The sequence below is a fragment of the Denticeps clupeoides genome, unplaced genomic scaffold, assembly GCF_900700375.1.
Source record: "Denticeps clupeoides unplaced genomic scaffold, fDenClu1.1, whole genome shotgun sequence".
NCBI classification, from domain to species: Eukaryota; Metazoa; Chordata; class Actinopteri; order Clupeiformes; family Denticipitidae; genus Denticeps; species Denticeps clupeoides.
In genome coordinates, this window is record NW_021629709.1 from 1 (window position 1) to 15666 (window position 15666).

At 39.0% G+C, this 15666-nt stretch overlaps 14 pseudogenes; all 14 read left to right on the forward strand.

The window, feature by feature from the left end:
* The first annotated feature begins 2041 nt into the window (after window positions 1–2041).
* On the forward strand, window positions 2042–2160 carry LOC114772342 (uncharacterized; annotated as a pseudogene).
* Window positions 2161–2972: 812 nt separating this feature from the next.
* LOC114772347 (uncharacterized) lies at window positions 2973–3091 on the forward strand (annotated as a pseudogene).
* A 159-nt stretch (window positions 3092–3250) lies between these two features.
* LOC114772324 (uncharacterized) lies at window positions 3251–3369 on the forward strand (annotated as a pseudogene).
* A 1098-nt stretch (window positions 3370–4467) lies between these two features.
* On the forward strand, window positions 4468–4586 carry LOC114772355 (uncharacterized; annotated as a pseudogene).
* Window positions 4587–5026: 440 nt separating this feature from the next.
* LOC114772346 (uncharacterized) lies at window positions 5027–5145 on the forward strand (annotated as a pseudogene).
* Window positions 5146–5684: 539 nt separating this feature from the next.
* On the forward strand, window positions 5685–5803 carry LOC114772343 (uncharacterized; annotated as a pseudogene).
* Window positions 5804–6993: 1190 nt separating this feature from the next.
* LOC114772348 (uncharacterized) lies at window positions 6994–7112 on the forward strand (annotated as a pseudogene).
* A 159-nt stretch (window positions 7113–7271) lies between these two features.
* On the forward strand, window positions 7272–7390 carry LOC114772351 (uncharacterized; annotated as a pseudogene).
* Window positions 7391–7550: 160 nt separating this feature from the next.
* On the forward strand, window positions 7551–7669 carry LOC114772352 (uncharacterized; annotated as a pseudogene).
* Window positions 7670–8756: 1087 nt separating this feature from the next.
* LOC114772353 (uncharacterized) lies at window positions 8757–8875 on the forward strand (annotated as a pseudogene).
* Window positions 8876–9963: 1088 nt separating this feature from the next.
* Window positions 9964–10082, forward strand: LOC114772354 (uncharacterized; annotated as a pseudogene).
* Window positions 10083–12097: 2015 nt separating this feature from the next.
* LOC114772357 (uncharacterized) lies at window positions 12098–12216 on the forward strand (annotated as a pseudogene).
* A 1089-nt stretch (window positions 12217–13305) lies between these two features.
* On the forward strand, window positions 13306–13424 carry LOC114772358 (uncharacterized; annotated as a pseudogene).
* A 1089-nt stretch (window positions 13425–14513) lies between these two features.
* Window positions 14514–14632, forward strand: LOC114772359 (uncharacterized; annotated as a pseudogene).
* Window positions 14633–15666: the final 1034 nt, after the last annotated feature.

Sequence of the window (15666 nt, forward strand, 5' to 3'; positions counted from 1 at the left end):
TTTAATATCGATACATCATATTAAGCGGATTTTTAGAACAGGGAGTCGGCAATAGGGCCTGCTCCATCCGCTCCATTCATCGACCCAGTATTGCATTGCCTCTAGAAGGTGTGCACTTTATTTGTTGAATTACAAAATAAAAGCTTACCACTTCCAACTTTTTGCCTTTTCTCCATGATAATTTGATAGTAAAGCGGGAGTTTTCACTCTTTGATATGTGTTCATGCCCCTTTGGCTTAAAGTTCAAGATTTTCAAGCAGAGTTTGTGTACGGACAAACCAGCTGAAGACTGCCCAATCCTGTCTGATCTCAGAAGCTAAGAAGGCTTGGGCCTGGTTAGTACTTGGATGGGAGACTACGAGGGAATGCCATGTGCTGTAAGCTTTAACTATTGAAAAACTTTTAAAATGAAAGTATTTACATGGCTTTGTTAGCTTTTTTGCCTTTTCTCCATCATAATTTGACAGTAAAGCGGGAGTTTTCACTCTTTGATATGTGTTCAAGCCCCTTTGGCTTAAAGTTCAAGATTTTCAAGCAGAGTTTGTGTACAGACAAACCAGCTGAAGAATGCCCAATCTTGTCTGATCTCAGAAGCTAAGAAGGCCTGGGCCTGGTTAGTACTTGGATGGGAGACAACCTGGGAATACCAGGGCCTGTAAGCTTTAACTAATGAAAAACTTTTAAAATGAAAGTATTTACATGGCTTTGTTAGCATTTTTTTGCCTTTTCTCCATAATAATTTGACAGTAAAGCGGGAGTTTTCACTCTTTGATATGTGTTCAAGCCCGTTGGTTTAAAGTTCAAGATTTTCAAGCAGAGTTTGCTGTACGGACATGCCAGCTGAAGATTGCTCCAATCTTGTCTGATCTCAGATGCTAAGAAGGCTTGGGCCTGGTTAGTACTTGGATGGGAGACTACCTGGGAATACCAGGTGCTGTAAGCTTTAACTATTGAAAAACTTTTAAAATAAAAGTATTTACATGGCTTTGTTAGCTTTTTTTGCCTTTTCTCCATCATAATTTGACAGTAAAGCGGGAGTTTTCACTCTTTGATATGTGTTCAAGCCCCTTTGGTTTAAAGTTCAAGATTTTCAAGCAGAGTTTGTGTACGGACAATGCCAGCTGAAGAATTGCCCAATCTTGTCTGATCTCAGAAGCTAAGAAGGCTTGGGCCTGGTTAGTACTTGGATGGGAGACTACGTGGGAATACCAGGCTGCTGTAAGCTTTAACTATTGAAAATACTTTTAAAATGAAAGTATTTACATGGCTTTGTTAGCTTTTTTTGCCTTTTCTCCATCATAATTTGACAGTAAAGCGGGAGTTTTCACATCTTTGATAATGTTTTCAAGCCCCTTTGGTTTAAAGTTCAAGATTTTCAAGCAGAGTTTGTGTATGGACAACCAGCTGAAGAATGCCCAATCTTGTCTGATCTCAGAAGCTAAGAAGGCTTGGGCCTGGTTAGTACTTGGATGGGAGACTACGTGGGAATGCCAGGTGCTGTAAGCTTTAACTATTGTAAAACTTTTAAAATGTAAGTATTTACATCACTTTGTTAACTTATTTTTTAAGTAAGTTAAGGGGTATTTTCATTCTTTGATATGTTTTCCCGCCTTTTTTCTTTTTTTCTTTTTTTTTTTAAACTTCTCTTCATGTTTCGTTGTCTGTGCGTGCTCTACAACGATCATTCACAGGCTTGGCTATTGAGTGGGGTGGAGCTGAATCGATTAGGTGGGGTTTTCCAGCCCTCGGCCTTAAGGTGCTACAGACCCTGATGTCAGTTTAATATCTGATACATCATATTAAGCGGATTTTTAGAACAGGGAGTCGGCAATAGGGCCTGCTCCATCCTCTCCATTCATCGACCCAGTATTGCATTGCCTCTAGAAGGTGTGCACTTTATTTGTTGTATTAAAAATAAAAGCTTACCACTCCAACTTTTTGCCTTTTCTCCATGATAATTTGACAGTAAAGCGGGAGTTTTCACTCTTTGATATGTGTTCAAGCCCGTTGATTTAAAGTTCAAGATTTTCAAGCAGAGTTTGCTTACGGACATGCCAGCTGTAGATTGCTCAATCTTGTCTGATCTCAGATGCTAAGAAGGCTTGGGCCTGGTTAGTACTTGGATGGGAGACTACCTGGGAATACCAGGTGCTGTAAGCTTTAACTATTGAAAAACTTTTAAAATGAATGTATTTACATGGCTTTGTTAGTTTTTTTTTAAGTAAGTTAAGGGGTATTTTCATTCTTTGATATGTTTTCCCGCCTTTTTTTTTTTTTTTTTTTTTTTTTTAAACTTCTCTTCAGGTTTCGTTGTCTGTGCGTGCTCTACAACCATCATTCACAGGCTTGGCTATGGAGTGGGGTGGAGCTGAATCGATTAGGTGGGGTTTTCCAGCCCTCGGCCTTAAGGTGCTACGGACCCTGATGTCAGTTTAATATCTGATACATCATATTAAGCGGATTTTTAGAACAGGGAGTCGGCAATAGGGCCTGCTCCATCCGCTCCATTCATCGACCCAGTATTGCATTGCCTCTAGAAGGTGTGCACTTTAGTTGTTTTGCAAATAAAAGCTTACCACTCCAACTTTTTGCCTTTTCTCCATCATAATTTGACAGTAAAGCGGGAGTTTTCACTCTTTGATATGTGTTCAAGCCCCTTTGGTTTAAAGTTCAAGATTTTCAAGCAGAGTTTGTGTACGGACAAACCAGCTGAAGAATGCCCAATCTTGTCTGATCTCAGAAGCTAAGAAGGCTTGGGCCTGGTTATTACTTGGATGGGAGACTACCTGGGAATACCAGGTGCTGTAAGCTTTAACTATTGAAAAACTTTTCAAATGAAAGTATTTACATGGCTTTGTTAGCTTTTTTTGCCTTTTCTCCATCATAATTTGACAGTAAAGCGGGAGTTTTCGCACTTTATAATGTTTTCAAAGCCCTTTTGGTTTAAAGTTCAAGATTTTCAAGCAGAGTTTGTGTACGGACAAACCAGCTGAAGAATGCCCAATCTTGTCTGATCTCAGAAGCTAAGAAGGCTTGGGCCTGGTTAGTACTTGGATGGGAGACTACCTGGGAATACCAGGTGCTGTAAGCTTTAACTATTGAAAACTTTTAAAATGAAAGTATTTACATGGCTTTGTTAGCTTTTTTTGCCTTTTCTCCATCATAATTTGACAGTAAAGCGGGAGTTTTCGCACTTTATAATGTTTTCAAAGCCCTTTTGTTTAAAGTTCAAGATTTTCAAGCAGAGTTTGTGTACGGACAAACCAGCTGAAGAATGCCCAATCTTGTCTGATCTCAGAAGCTAAGAAGGCTTGGGCCTGGTTAGTACTTGGATGGGAGACTACGTGGGAATGCCAGGTGCTGTAAGCTTTAACTATTGTAAAACTTTTAAAATGTAAGTATTTACATCACTTTGTTAACTTTTTTTAAGTAAGTTAAGGGGTATTTTCATTCTTTGATATGTTTTCCCGCCTTTTTTCTTTTTTTTTTTTTTTTTTTAAACTTCTCTTCAGGTTTCTTTGTCTGCTGTGTGCTCTACAACGATCATTCACAGGCTTGGCTATGGAAGTGGGGTGGAGCTGAATCGATTAGGTGCGGTTTTCCAGCCCTCGGCCTTAAGGTGCTACGCACCCTGATGTCAAGTTTAATATCTGATACATTCATATTAAGCGGATTTTTAGAACAGGGAGTCGGCAATAGGGCCTGCTCCATCCGCTCCATTCATCGACCCAGTATTGCATTGCCTCTAGAAGGTGTGCACTTTATTTGTTGTATTACAAATAAAAGCTTACCACTCCAACTTTTTGCCTTTTCTCCATGATAATTTGATAGTAAAGCGGGAGTTTTCACTCTTTGATATGTGTTCAATGCCCCTTTGGCTTAAAGTTCAAGATTTTCAAGCAGAGTTTGTGTACGGACAAACCAGCTGAAGACTGCCCAATCCTTGTCTGATCTCAGAAGCTAAGAAGGCTTGGGCCTGGTTAGTACTTGGATGGGAGACTACGATGGGAATGCCATGTGCTGTAAGCTTTAACTATTGAAAAACTTTTAAAATGAAAGTATTTACATGGCTTTGTTAGCTTTTTTTGCCTTTTCTCCATCATAATTTGACAGTAAAGCGGGAGTTTTCACTCTTTGATATGTGTTCAAGCCCCTTTGGCTTAAAGTTCAAGATTTTCAAGCAGAGTTTGTGTACAGACAAACCAGCTGAAGAATGCCCAATCTTGTCTGATCTCAGAAGCTAAGAAGGCTGGGCCTGGTTAGTACTTGGATGGGAGACAACCTGGGAATACCAGGGCCTGTAAGCTTTAACTAATTGAAAAACTTTTAAAATGAAAGTATTTACATGGCTTTGTTAGCTTTTTTTGCCTTTTCTCCATAATAATTTGACAGTAAAGCGGGAGTTTTCACTCTTTGATATGTGTTCAAGCCCGTTGGTTTAAAGTTCAAGATTTTCAAGCAGAGTTTGCTTACGGACATGCCAGCTGAAGATTGCTCAATCTTGTCTGATCTCAGAAGCTAAGAAGGCTTGGGCCTGGTTAGTACTTGGATGGGAGACTACCTGGGAATACCAGGTGCTGTAAGCTTTAACTATTGAAAAACTTTTAAAATGAAAGTATTTACATGGCTTTGTTAGCTTTTTTTGCCTTTTCTCCATCATAATTTGACAGTAAAGCGGGAGTTTTCACTCTTTATAATGTTTTCAAGCCCCTTTGGTTTAAAGTTCAAGATTTTCAAGCAGAGTTTGTGTACGGACAAACCAGCTGAAGAATTGCCCAATCTTGTCTGATCTCAGAAGCTAAGAAGGCTTGGGCCTGGTTAGTACTTGGATGGGAGACTACATGGGAATACCAGGTGCTGTAAGCTTTAACTATTGAAAAACTTTTAAAATGAAAGTATTTACATGGCTTTGTTAGCTTTTTTTGCCTTTTCTCCATCATAATTTGACAGTAAAGCGGGAGTTTTCGCACTTTATAATGTTTTCAAAGCCCTTTTGTTTAAAGTTCAAGATTTTCAAGCAGAGTTTGCTTACGGACAAGCCAGCTGAAGAATGCCCAATCTTGTCTGATCTCAGAAGCTAAGAAGGCTTGGGCCTGGTTAGTACTTGGATGGGAGACTACATGGGAATGCCAGGTGCTGTAAGCTTTAACTATTGTAAAACTTTTAAAATGAAAGTATTTACATCACTTTGTTAACTTTTTTTAAAGTAAGTTAAGGGGTACTTTCTTTCTTTAGTATGTTTTCCCGCCTTTTTTCTTTTTTTTTTTTTTTTTTTTTTTTAAACTTCTCTTCAGGTTTCTTTGTCTGTGTGTGCTCTACAACGATCATTCACAGGCTTGGCTATGGAGTGGGGTGGAGCTGAATCGATTAGGTGGGGTTTTCCAGCCCTCGGCCTTCAGGTGCTACGCACCCTGATGTCAATTTAATATCTGATATGTCATATTAAGCGGATTTTTATAACAGGGAGTCGGCAATAGGGCCTGCTCCATCCGCTTCATTCATCGACCCAGTATTGCATTGCCTCTAGAAGGTGTGCACTTTATTTGTTGTATTAAAAATAAAAGCTTACCACTCCAACTTTTTGCCTTTTCTCCATGATAATTTGACAGTAAAGCGGGAGTTTTCACTCTTTGATATGTGTTCAAGCCCGTTGGTTTAAAGTTCAAGATTTTCAAGCAGAGTTTGCTTACGGACATGCCAGCTGTAGATTGCTCAATCTTGTCTGATCTCAGATGCTAAGAAGGCTTGGGCCTGGTTAGTACTTGGATGGGAGACTACCTGGGAATACCAGGTGCTGTAAGCTTTAACTATTGAAAAACTTTTAAAATGAATGTATTTACATGGCTTTGTTAGTTTTTTTTTAAGTAAGTTAAGGGGTATTTTCATTCTTTGATATGTTTTCCCGCCTTTTTTTTTTTTTTTTTTTTTTAAACTTCTCTTCAGGTTTCGTTGTCTGTGCGTGCTCTACAACGATCATTCACAGGCTTGGCTATGGAGTGGGGTGGAGCTGAATCGATTAGGTGGGGTTTTCCAGCCCTCGGCCTTAAGGTGCTACGGACCCTGATGTCAGTTTAATATCTGATACATCATATTAAGCGGATTTTTAGAACAGGGAGTCGGCAATAGGGCCTGCTCCATCCGCTCCATTCATCGACCCAGTATTGCATTGCCTCTAGGAGGTGTCCACTTTATTTGTTGTATTGCAATTAAAAGCTTACCACTCCAACTTTTTGCCTTTTCTCCATGATAATTTGACAGTAAAGCGGGAGTTTTCACTCTTTGATATGTGTTCAAGCCCGTTGGTTTAAAGTTCAAGATTTTCAAGCAGGGTTTGCTTATGGACATGCCGGCTGAAGATTGCTCAATCTTGTCTGATCTCAGATGCTAAGAAGGCTTGGGCCTGGTTAGTACTTGGATGGGAGACTACCTGGGAATACCAGGTGCTGTAAGCTTTAACTATTGAAAAACTTTTAAAATGAAAGTATTTACATGGCCTTGTTATTTTTTTTTTTAAGTAAGTTAAGGGGTATTTTCATTCTTTAGTATGTTTTCCCGCCTTTTTTCTTTTTTTTTTTTTTTTTTTTTTTTTAAACTTCTCTTCAGGTTTCTTTGTCTGTGTGTGCTCTACAACGATCATTTACAGGCTTGGCTATGGAGTGGGGTGGAGCTGAATCGATTAGGTGGGGTTTTCCAGCCCTCGGCCTTCAGGTGCTACGCACCCTGATGTCAATTTAATATCTGATATGTCATATTAAGCGGATTTTTATAACAGGGAGTCGGCAATAGGGCCTGCTCCATCCGCTTCATTCATCGACCCAGTATTGCATTGCCTCTAGAAGGTGTGCACTTTATTGTTGTTTTGCAAATAAAAGCTTACCACTCCAACTTTTTGCCTTTTCTCCATCATAATTTGACAGTAAAGCGGGAGTTTTCACTCTTTGATATGTGTTCAAGCCCCTTTGGTTTAAAGTTCAAGATTTTCAAGCAGAGTTTGTGTACGGACAAACCAGCTGAAGAATGCCCAATCTTGTCTGATCTCAGAAGCTAAGAAGGCTTGGGCCTGGTTAGTACTTGGATGGGAGACTACCTGGGAATACCAGGTGCTGTAAGCTTTAACTATTGAAAAACTTTTAAAATGAAAGTATTTACATGGCTTTGTTAGCTTTTTTTGCCTTTTCTCCATCATAATTTGACAGTAAAGCGGGAGTTTTCGCACTTTGATATGTTTTCAAGCCCTTTGGTTTAAAGTTCAAGATTTTCAAGCAGAGTTTGTGTACGGACAAACCAGCTGAAGAATGCCCAATCTTGTCTGATCTCAGAAGCTAAGAAGGCTTGGGCCTGGTTAGTACTTGGATGGGAGACTACATGGGAATACCAGGTGCTGTAAGCTTTAACTATTGAAAAACTTTTAAAATGAAAGTATTTACATGGCTTTGTTAGCTTTTTTTGCCTTTTCTCCATCATAATTTGATAGTAAAGCGGGAGTTTTCGCACTTTATAATGTTTTCAAAGCCCTTTTGGTTTAAAGTCAAGATTTTCAAGCAGAGTTTGTGTACGGACAAACCAGCTGAAGAATGCCCAATCTTGTCTGATCTCAGAAGCTAAGAAGGCTTGGGCCTGGTTAGTACTTGGATGGGAGACTACATGGGAATACCAGGTGCTGTAAGCTTTAACTATTGAAAAACTTTTAAAATGAAAGTATTTACATGGCTTTGTTAGCTTTTTTTGCCTTTTCTCCATCATAATTTGATAGTAAAGCGGGAGTTTTCGCACTTTATAATGTTTTCAAAGTCCTTTTGTTTAAAGTCCAAGATTTTCAAGCAGAGTTTGCTTACGGACATGCCAGCTGAAGATTGCCCAATCTTGTCTGATCTCAGAAGCTAAGAAGGCTTGGGCCTGGTTAGTACTTGGATGGGAGACTACATGGGAATGCCAGGTGCTTTAACTATTGTAAAACTTTTAAAATGAAAGTATTTACATCACTTTGTTAACTTTTTTAAAGTAAGTTAAGGGGTACTTTCTTTCTTTAGTATGTTTTCCCGCCTTTTTTCTTTTTTTTTTTTTTTTTTTTTTTAAACTTCTCTTCAGGTTTCTTTGTCTGTGTGTGCTCTACAACGATCATTTACAGGCTTGGCTATGGAGTGGGGTGGAGCTGAATCGATTAGGTGGGGTTTTCCAGCCCTCGGCCTTCAGGTGCTACGCACCCTGATGTCAATTTAATATCTGATATGTCATATTAAGCGGATTTTTATAACAGGGAGTCGGCAATAGGGCCTGCTCCATCCGCTTCATTCATCGACCCAGTATTGCATTGCCTCTAGAAGGTGTGCACTTTAGTTGTTTTGCAAATAAAAGCTTACCACTCCAACTTTTTGCCTTTTCTCCATCATAATTTGACAGTAAAGCGGGAGTTTTCACTCTTTGATATGTGTTCAAGCCCCTTTGGTTTAAAGTTCAAGATTTTCAAGCAGAGTTTGTGTACGGACAAACCAGCTGAAGAATGCCCAATCTTGTCTGATCTCAGAAGCTAAGAAGGCTTGGGCCTGGTTATTACTTGGATGGGAGACTACCTGGGAATACCAGGTGCTGTAAGCTTTAACTATTGAAAAACTTTTCAAATGAAAGTATTTACATGGCTTTGTTAGCTTTTTTTGCCTTTTCTCCATCATAATTTGACAGTAAAGCGGGAGTTTTCGCACTTTATAATGTTTTCAAAGCCCTTTTGGTTTAAAGTTCAAGATTTTCAAGCAGAGTTTGTGTACGGACAAACCAGCTGAAGAATGCCCAATCTTGTCTGATCTCAGAAGCTAAGAAGGCTTGGGCCTGGTTAGTACTTGGATGGGAGACTACATGGGAATACCAGGTGCTGTAAGCTTTAACTATTGAAAAACTTTTAAAATGAAAGTATTTACATGGCTTTGTTAGCTTTTTTTGCCTTTTCTCCATCATAATTTGATAGTAAAGCGGGAGTTTTCGCACTTTATAATGTTTTCAAAGTCCTTTTGTTTAAAGTCCAAGATTTTCAAGCAGAGTTTGCTTACGGACATGCCAGCTGAAGATTGCCCAATCTTGTCTGATCTCAGAAGCTAAGAAGGCTTGGGCCTGGTTAGTACTTGGATGGGAGACTACATGGGAATGCCAGGTGCTTTAACTATTGTAAAACTTTTAAAATGAAAGTATTTACATCACTTTGTTAACTTTTTTAAATAAGTTAAGGGGTACTTTCTTTCTTTAGTATGTTTTCCCGCCTTTTTTCTTTTTTTTTTTTTTTTTTTTTTTTTAAACTTCTCTTCAGGTTTCTTTGTCTGTGTGTGCTCTACAACGATCATTTACAGGCTTGGCTATGGAGTGGGGTGGAGCTGAATCGATTAGGTGGGGTTTTCCAGCCCTCGGCCTTCAGGTGCTACGCACCCTGATGTCAATTTAATATCTGATATTTCATATTAAGCGGATTTTTATAACAGGGAGTCGGCAATAGGGCCTGCTCCATCCGCTTCATTCATCGACCCAGTATTGCATTGCCTCTAGAAGGTGTGCACTTTAGTTGTTTTGCAAATAAAAGCTTACCACTCCAACTTTTTGCCTTTTCTCCATCATAATTTGACAGTAAAGCGGGAGTTTTCACTCTTTGATATGTGTTCAAGCCCCTTTGGTTTAAAGTTCAAGATTTTCAAGCAGAGTTTGTGTACGGACAAACCAGCTGAAGAATGCCCAATCTTGTCTGATCTCAGAAGCTAAGAAGGCTTGGGCCTGGTTATTACTTGGATGGGAGACTACCTGGGAATACCAGGTGCTGTAAGCTTTAACTATTGAAAAACTTTTCAAATGAAAGTATTTACATGGCTTTGTTAGCTTTTTTTGCCTTTTCTCCATCATAATTTGACAGTAAAGCGGGAGTTTTCGCACTTTATAATGTTTTCAAAGCCCTTTTGGTTTAAAGTTCAAGATTTTCAAGCAGAGTTTGTGTACGGACAAACCAGCTGAAGAATGCCCAATCTTGTCTGATCTCAGAAGCTAAGAAGGCTTGGGCCTGGTTAGTACTTGGATGGGAGACTACATGGGAATACCAGGTGCTGTAAGCTTTAACTATTGAAAAACTTTTAAAATGAAAGTATTTACATGGCTTTGTTAGCTTTTTTTGCCTTTTCTCCATCATAATTTGATAGTAAAGCGGGAGTTTTCGCACTTTATAATGTTTTCAAAGTCCTTTTGTTTAAAGTCCAAGATTTTCAAGCAGAGTTTGCTTACGGACATGCCAGCTGAAGATTGCCCAATCTTGTCTGATCTCAGAAGCTAAGAAGGCTTGGGCCTGGTTAGTACTTGGATGGGAGACTACATGGGAATGCCAGGTGCTTTAACTATTGTAAAACTTTTAAAATGAAAGTATTTACATCACTTTGTTAACTTTTTTAAATAAGTTAAGGGGTACTTTCTTTCTTTAGTATGTTTTCCCGCCTTTTTTCTTTTTTTTTTTTTTTTTTTTTTTTTAAACTTCTCTTCAGGTTTCTTTGTCTGTGTGTGCTCTACAACGATCATTTACAGGCTTGGCTATGGAGTGGGGTGGAGCTGAATCGATTAGGTGGGGTTTTCCAGCCCTCGGCCTTCAGGTGCTACGCACCCTGATGTCAATTTAATATCTGATATGTCATATTAAGCGGATTTTTATAACAGGGAGTCGGCAATAGGGCCTGCTCCATCCGCTTCATTCATCGACCCAGTATTGCATTGCCTCTAGAAGGTGTGCACTTTAGTTGTTTTGCAAATAAAAGCTTACCACTCCAACTTTTTGCCTTTTCTCCATCATAATTTGACAGTAAAGCGGGAGTTTTCACTCTTTGATATGTGTTCAAGCCCCTTTGGTTTAAAGTTCAAGATTTTCAAGCAGAGTTTGTGTACGGACAAACCAGCTGAAGAATGCCCAATCTTGTCTGATCTCAGAAGCTAAGAAGGCTTGGGCCTGGTTATTACTTGGATGGGAGACTACCTGGGAATACCAGGTGCTGTAAGCTTTAACTATTGAAAAACTTTTCAAATGAAAGTATTTACATGGCTTTGTTAGCTTTTTTTGCCTTTTCTCCATCATAATTTGATAGTAAAGCGGGAGTTTTCGCACTTTATAATGTTTTCAAAGTCCTTTTGTTTAAAGTCCAAGATTTTCAAGCAGAGTTTGCTTACGGACATGCCAGCTGAAGATTGCCCAATCTTGTCTGATCTCAGAAGCTAAGAAGGCTTGGGCCTGGTTAGTACTTGGATGGGAGACTACATGGGAATGCCAGGTGCTTTAACTATTGTAAAACTTTTAAAATGAAAGTATTTACATCACTTTGTTAACTTTTTTAAATAAGTTAAGGGGTACTTTCTTTCTTTAGTATGTTTTCCCGCCTTTTTTCTTTTTTTTTTTTTTTTTTTTTTTTTAAACTTCTCTTCAGGTTTCTTTGTCTGTGTGTGCTCTACAACGATCATTTACAGGCTTGGCTATGGAGTGGGGTGGAGCTGAATCGATTAGGTGGGGTTTTCCAGCCCTCGGCCTTCAGGTGCTACGCACCCTGATGTCAATTTAATATCTGATATGTCATATTAAGCGGATTTTTATAACAGGGAGTCGGCAATAGGGCCTGCTCCATCCGCTTTATTCATCGACCCAGTATTGCATTGCCTCTAGAAGGTGTGCACTTTAGTTGTTTTGCAAATAAAAGCTTACCACTCCAACTTTTTGCCTTTTCTCCATCATAATTTGACAGTAAAGCGGGAGTTTTCACTCTTTGATATGTGTTCAAGCCCCTTTGGTTTAAAGTTCAAGATTTTCAAGCAGAGTTTGTGTACGGACAAACCAGCTGAAGAATGCCCAATCTTGTCTGATCTCAGAAGCTAAGAAGGCTTGGGCCTGGTTATTACTTGGATGGGAGACTACCTGGGAATACCAGGTGCTGTAAGCTTTAACTATTGAAAAACTTTTCAAATGAAAGTATTTACATGGCTTTGTTAGCTTTTTTTGCCTTTTCTCCATCATAATTTGACAGTAAAGCGGGAGTTTTCGCACTTTATAATGTTTTCAAAGCCCTTTTGGTTTAAAGTTCAAGATTTTCAAGCAGAGTTTGTGTACGGACAAACCAGCTGAAGAATGCCCAATCTTGTCTGATCTCAGAAGCTAAGAAGGCTTGGGCCTGGTTAGTACTTGGATGGGAGACTACATGGGAATACCAGGTGCTGTAAGCTTTAACTATTGAAAAACTTTTAAAATGAAAGTATTTACATGGCTTTGTTAGCTTTTTTTGCCTTTTCTCCATCATAATTTGATAGTAAAGCGGGAGTTTTCGCACTTTATAATGTTTTCAAAGTCCTTTTGTTTAAAGTCCAAGATTTTCAAGCAGAGTTTGCTTACGGACATGCCAGCTGAAGATTGCCCAATCTTGTCTGATCTCAGAAGCTAAGAAGGCTTGGGCCTGGTTAGTACTTGGATGGGAGACTACATGGGAATGCCAGGTGCTTTAACTATTGTAAAACTTTTAAAATGAAAGTATTTACATCACTTTGTTAACTTTTTTAAATAAGTTAAGGGGTACTTTCTTTCTTTAGTATGTTTTCCCGCCTTTTTTCTTTTTTTTTTTTTTTTTTTTTTTTTTAAACTTCTCTTCAGGTTTCTTTGTCTGTGTGTGCTCTACAACGATCATTTACAGGCTTGGCTATGGAGTGGGGTGGAGCTGAATCGATTAGGTGGGGTTTTCCAGCCCTCGGCCTTCAGGTGCTACGCACCCTGATGTCAATTTAATATCTGATATGTCATATTAAGCGGATTTTTATAACAGGGAGTCGGCAATAGGGCCTGCTCCATCCGCTTTATTCATCGACCCAGTATTGCATTGCCTCTAGAAGGTGTGCACTTTAGTTGTTTTGCAAATAAAAGCTTACCACTCCAACTTTTTGCCTTTTCTCCATCATAATTTGACAGTAAAGCGGGAGTTTTCACTCTTTGATATGTGTTCAAGCCCCTTTGGTTTAAAGTTCAAGATTTTCAAGCAGAGTTTGTGTACGGACAAACCAGCTGAAGAATGCCCAATCTTGTCTGATCTCAGAAGCTAAGAAGGCTTGGGCCTGGTTATTACTTGGATGGGAGACTACCTGGGAATACCAGGTGCTGTAAGCTTTAACTATTGAAAAACTTTTCAAATGAAAGTATTTACATGGCTTTGTTAGCTTTTTTTGCCTTTTCTCCATCATAATTTGACAGTAAAGCGGGAGTTTTCGCACTTTATAATGTTTTCAAAGCCCTTTTGGTTTAAAGTTCAAGATTTTCAAGCAGAGTTTGTGTACGGACAAACCAGCTGAAGAATGCCCAATCTTGTCTGATCTCAGAAGCTAAGAAGGCTTGGGCCTGGTTAGTACTTGGATGGGAGACTACATGGGAATACCAGGTGCTGTAAGCTTTAACTATTGAAAAACTTTTAAAATGAAAGTATTTACATGGCTTTGTTAGCTTTTTTTGCCTTTTCTCCATCATAATTTGATAGTAAAGCGGGAGTTTTCGCACTTTATAATGTTTTCAAAGTCCTTTTGTTTAAAGTCCAAGATTTTCAAGCAGAGTTTGCTTACGGACATGCCAGCTGAAGATTGCCCAATCTTGTCTGATCTCAGAAGCTAAGAAGGCTTGGGCCTGGTTAGTACTTGGATGGGAGACTACATGGGAATGCCAGGTGCTTTAACTATTGTAAAACTTTTAAAATGAAAGTATTTACATCACTTTGTTAACTTTTTTAAATAAGTTAAGGGGTACTTTCTTTCTTTAGTATGTTTTCCCGCCTTTTTTTTTTTTTTTTTTTTTTTTTTTTTTTTTAAACTTCTCTTCAGGTTTCTTTGTCTGTGTGTGCTCTACAACGATCATTTACAGGCTTGGCTATGGAGTGGGGTGGAGCTGAATCGATTAGGTGGGGTTTTCCAGCCCTCGGCCTTCAGGTGCTACGCACCCTGATGTCAATTTAATATCTGATATGTCATATTAAGCGGATTTTTATAACAGGGAGTCGGCAATAGGGCCTGCTCCATCCGCTTTATTCATCGACCCAGTATTGCATTGCCTCTAGAAGGTGTGCACTTTAGTTGTTTTGCAAATAAAAGCTTACCACTCCAACTTTTTGCCTTTTCTCCATCATAATTTGACAGTAAAGCGGGAGTTTTCACTCTTTGATATGTGTTCAAGCCCCTTTGGTTTAAAGTTCAAGATTTTCAAGCAGAGTTTGTGTACGGACAAACCAGCTGAAGAATGCCCAATCTTGTCTGATCTCAGAAGCTAAGAAGGCTTGGGCCTGGTTATTACTTGGATGGGAGACTACCTGGGAATACCAGGTGCTGTAAGCTTTAACTATTGAAAAACTTTTCAAATGAAAGTATTTACATGGCTTTGTTAGCTTTTTTTGCCTTTTCTCCATCATAATTTGACAGTAAAGCGGGAGTTTTCGCACTTTATAATGTTTTCAAAGCCCTTTTGGTTTAAAGTTCAAGATTTTCAAGCAGAGTTTGTGTACGGACAAACCAGCTGAAGAATGCCCAATCTTGTCTGATCTCAGAAGCTAAGAAGGCTTGGGCCTGGTTAGTACTTGGATGGGAGACTACATGGGAATACCAGGTGCTGTAAGCTTTAACTATTGAAAAACTTTTAAAATGAAAGTATTTACATGGCTTTGTTAGCTTTTTTTGCCTTTTCTCCATCATAATTTGATAGTAAAGCGGGAGTTTTCGCACTTTATAATGTTTTCAAAGTCCTTTTGTTTAAAGTCCAAGATTTTCAAGCAGAGTTTGCTTACGGACATGCCAGCTGAAGATTGCCCAATCTTGTCTGATCTCAGAAGCTAAGAAGGCTTGGGCCTGGTTAGTACTTGGATGGGAGACTACATGGGAATGCCAGGTGCTTTAACTATTGTAAAACTTTTAAAATGAAAGTATTTACATCACTTTGTTAACTTTTTTAAATAAGTTAAGGGGTACTTTCTTTCTTTAGTATGTTTTCCCGCCTTTTTTCTTTTTTTTTTTTTTTTTTTTTTTTAAACTTCTCTTCAGGTTTCTTTGTCTGTGTGTGCTCTACAACGATCATTACAGGCTTGGCTATGGAGTGGGGTGGAGCTGAATCGATTAGGTGGGGTTTTCCAGCCCTCGGCCTTCAGGTGCTACGCACCCTGATGTCAATTTAATATCTGATATGTCATATTAAGCGGATTTTTATAACAGGGAGTCGGCAATAGGGCCTGCTCCATCCGCTTCATTCATCGACCCAGTATTGCATTGCCTCTAGAAGGTGTGCACTTTAGTTGTTTTGCAAATAAAAGCTTACCACTCCAACTTTTTGCCTTTTCTCCATCATAATTTGACAGTAAAGCGGGAGTTTTCACTCTTTGATATGTGTTCAAGCCCCTTTGGTTTAAAGTTCAAGATTTTCAAGCAGCGTTTGTGTACGGACAAACCAGCTGAAGAATTCCCAATCTTGTCTGATCTCAGAAGCTAAGAAGGCTTGGGCCTGGTTATTACTTGGATGGGAGACTACCTGGGAATACCAGGTGCTGTAAGCTTTAACTATTGAAAAACTTTTCAAATGAAAGTATTTACATGGCTTTGTTAGCTTTTTTTGCCTTTTCTCCATCATAATTTGACAGTAAAGCGGGAGTTTTCGCACTTTAT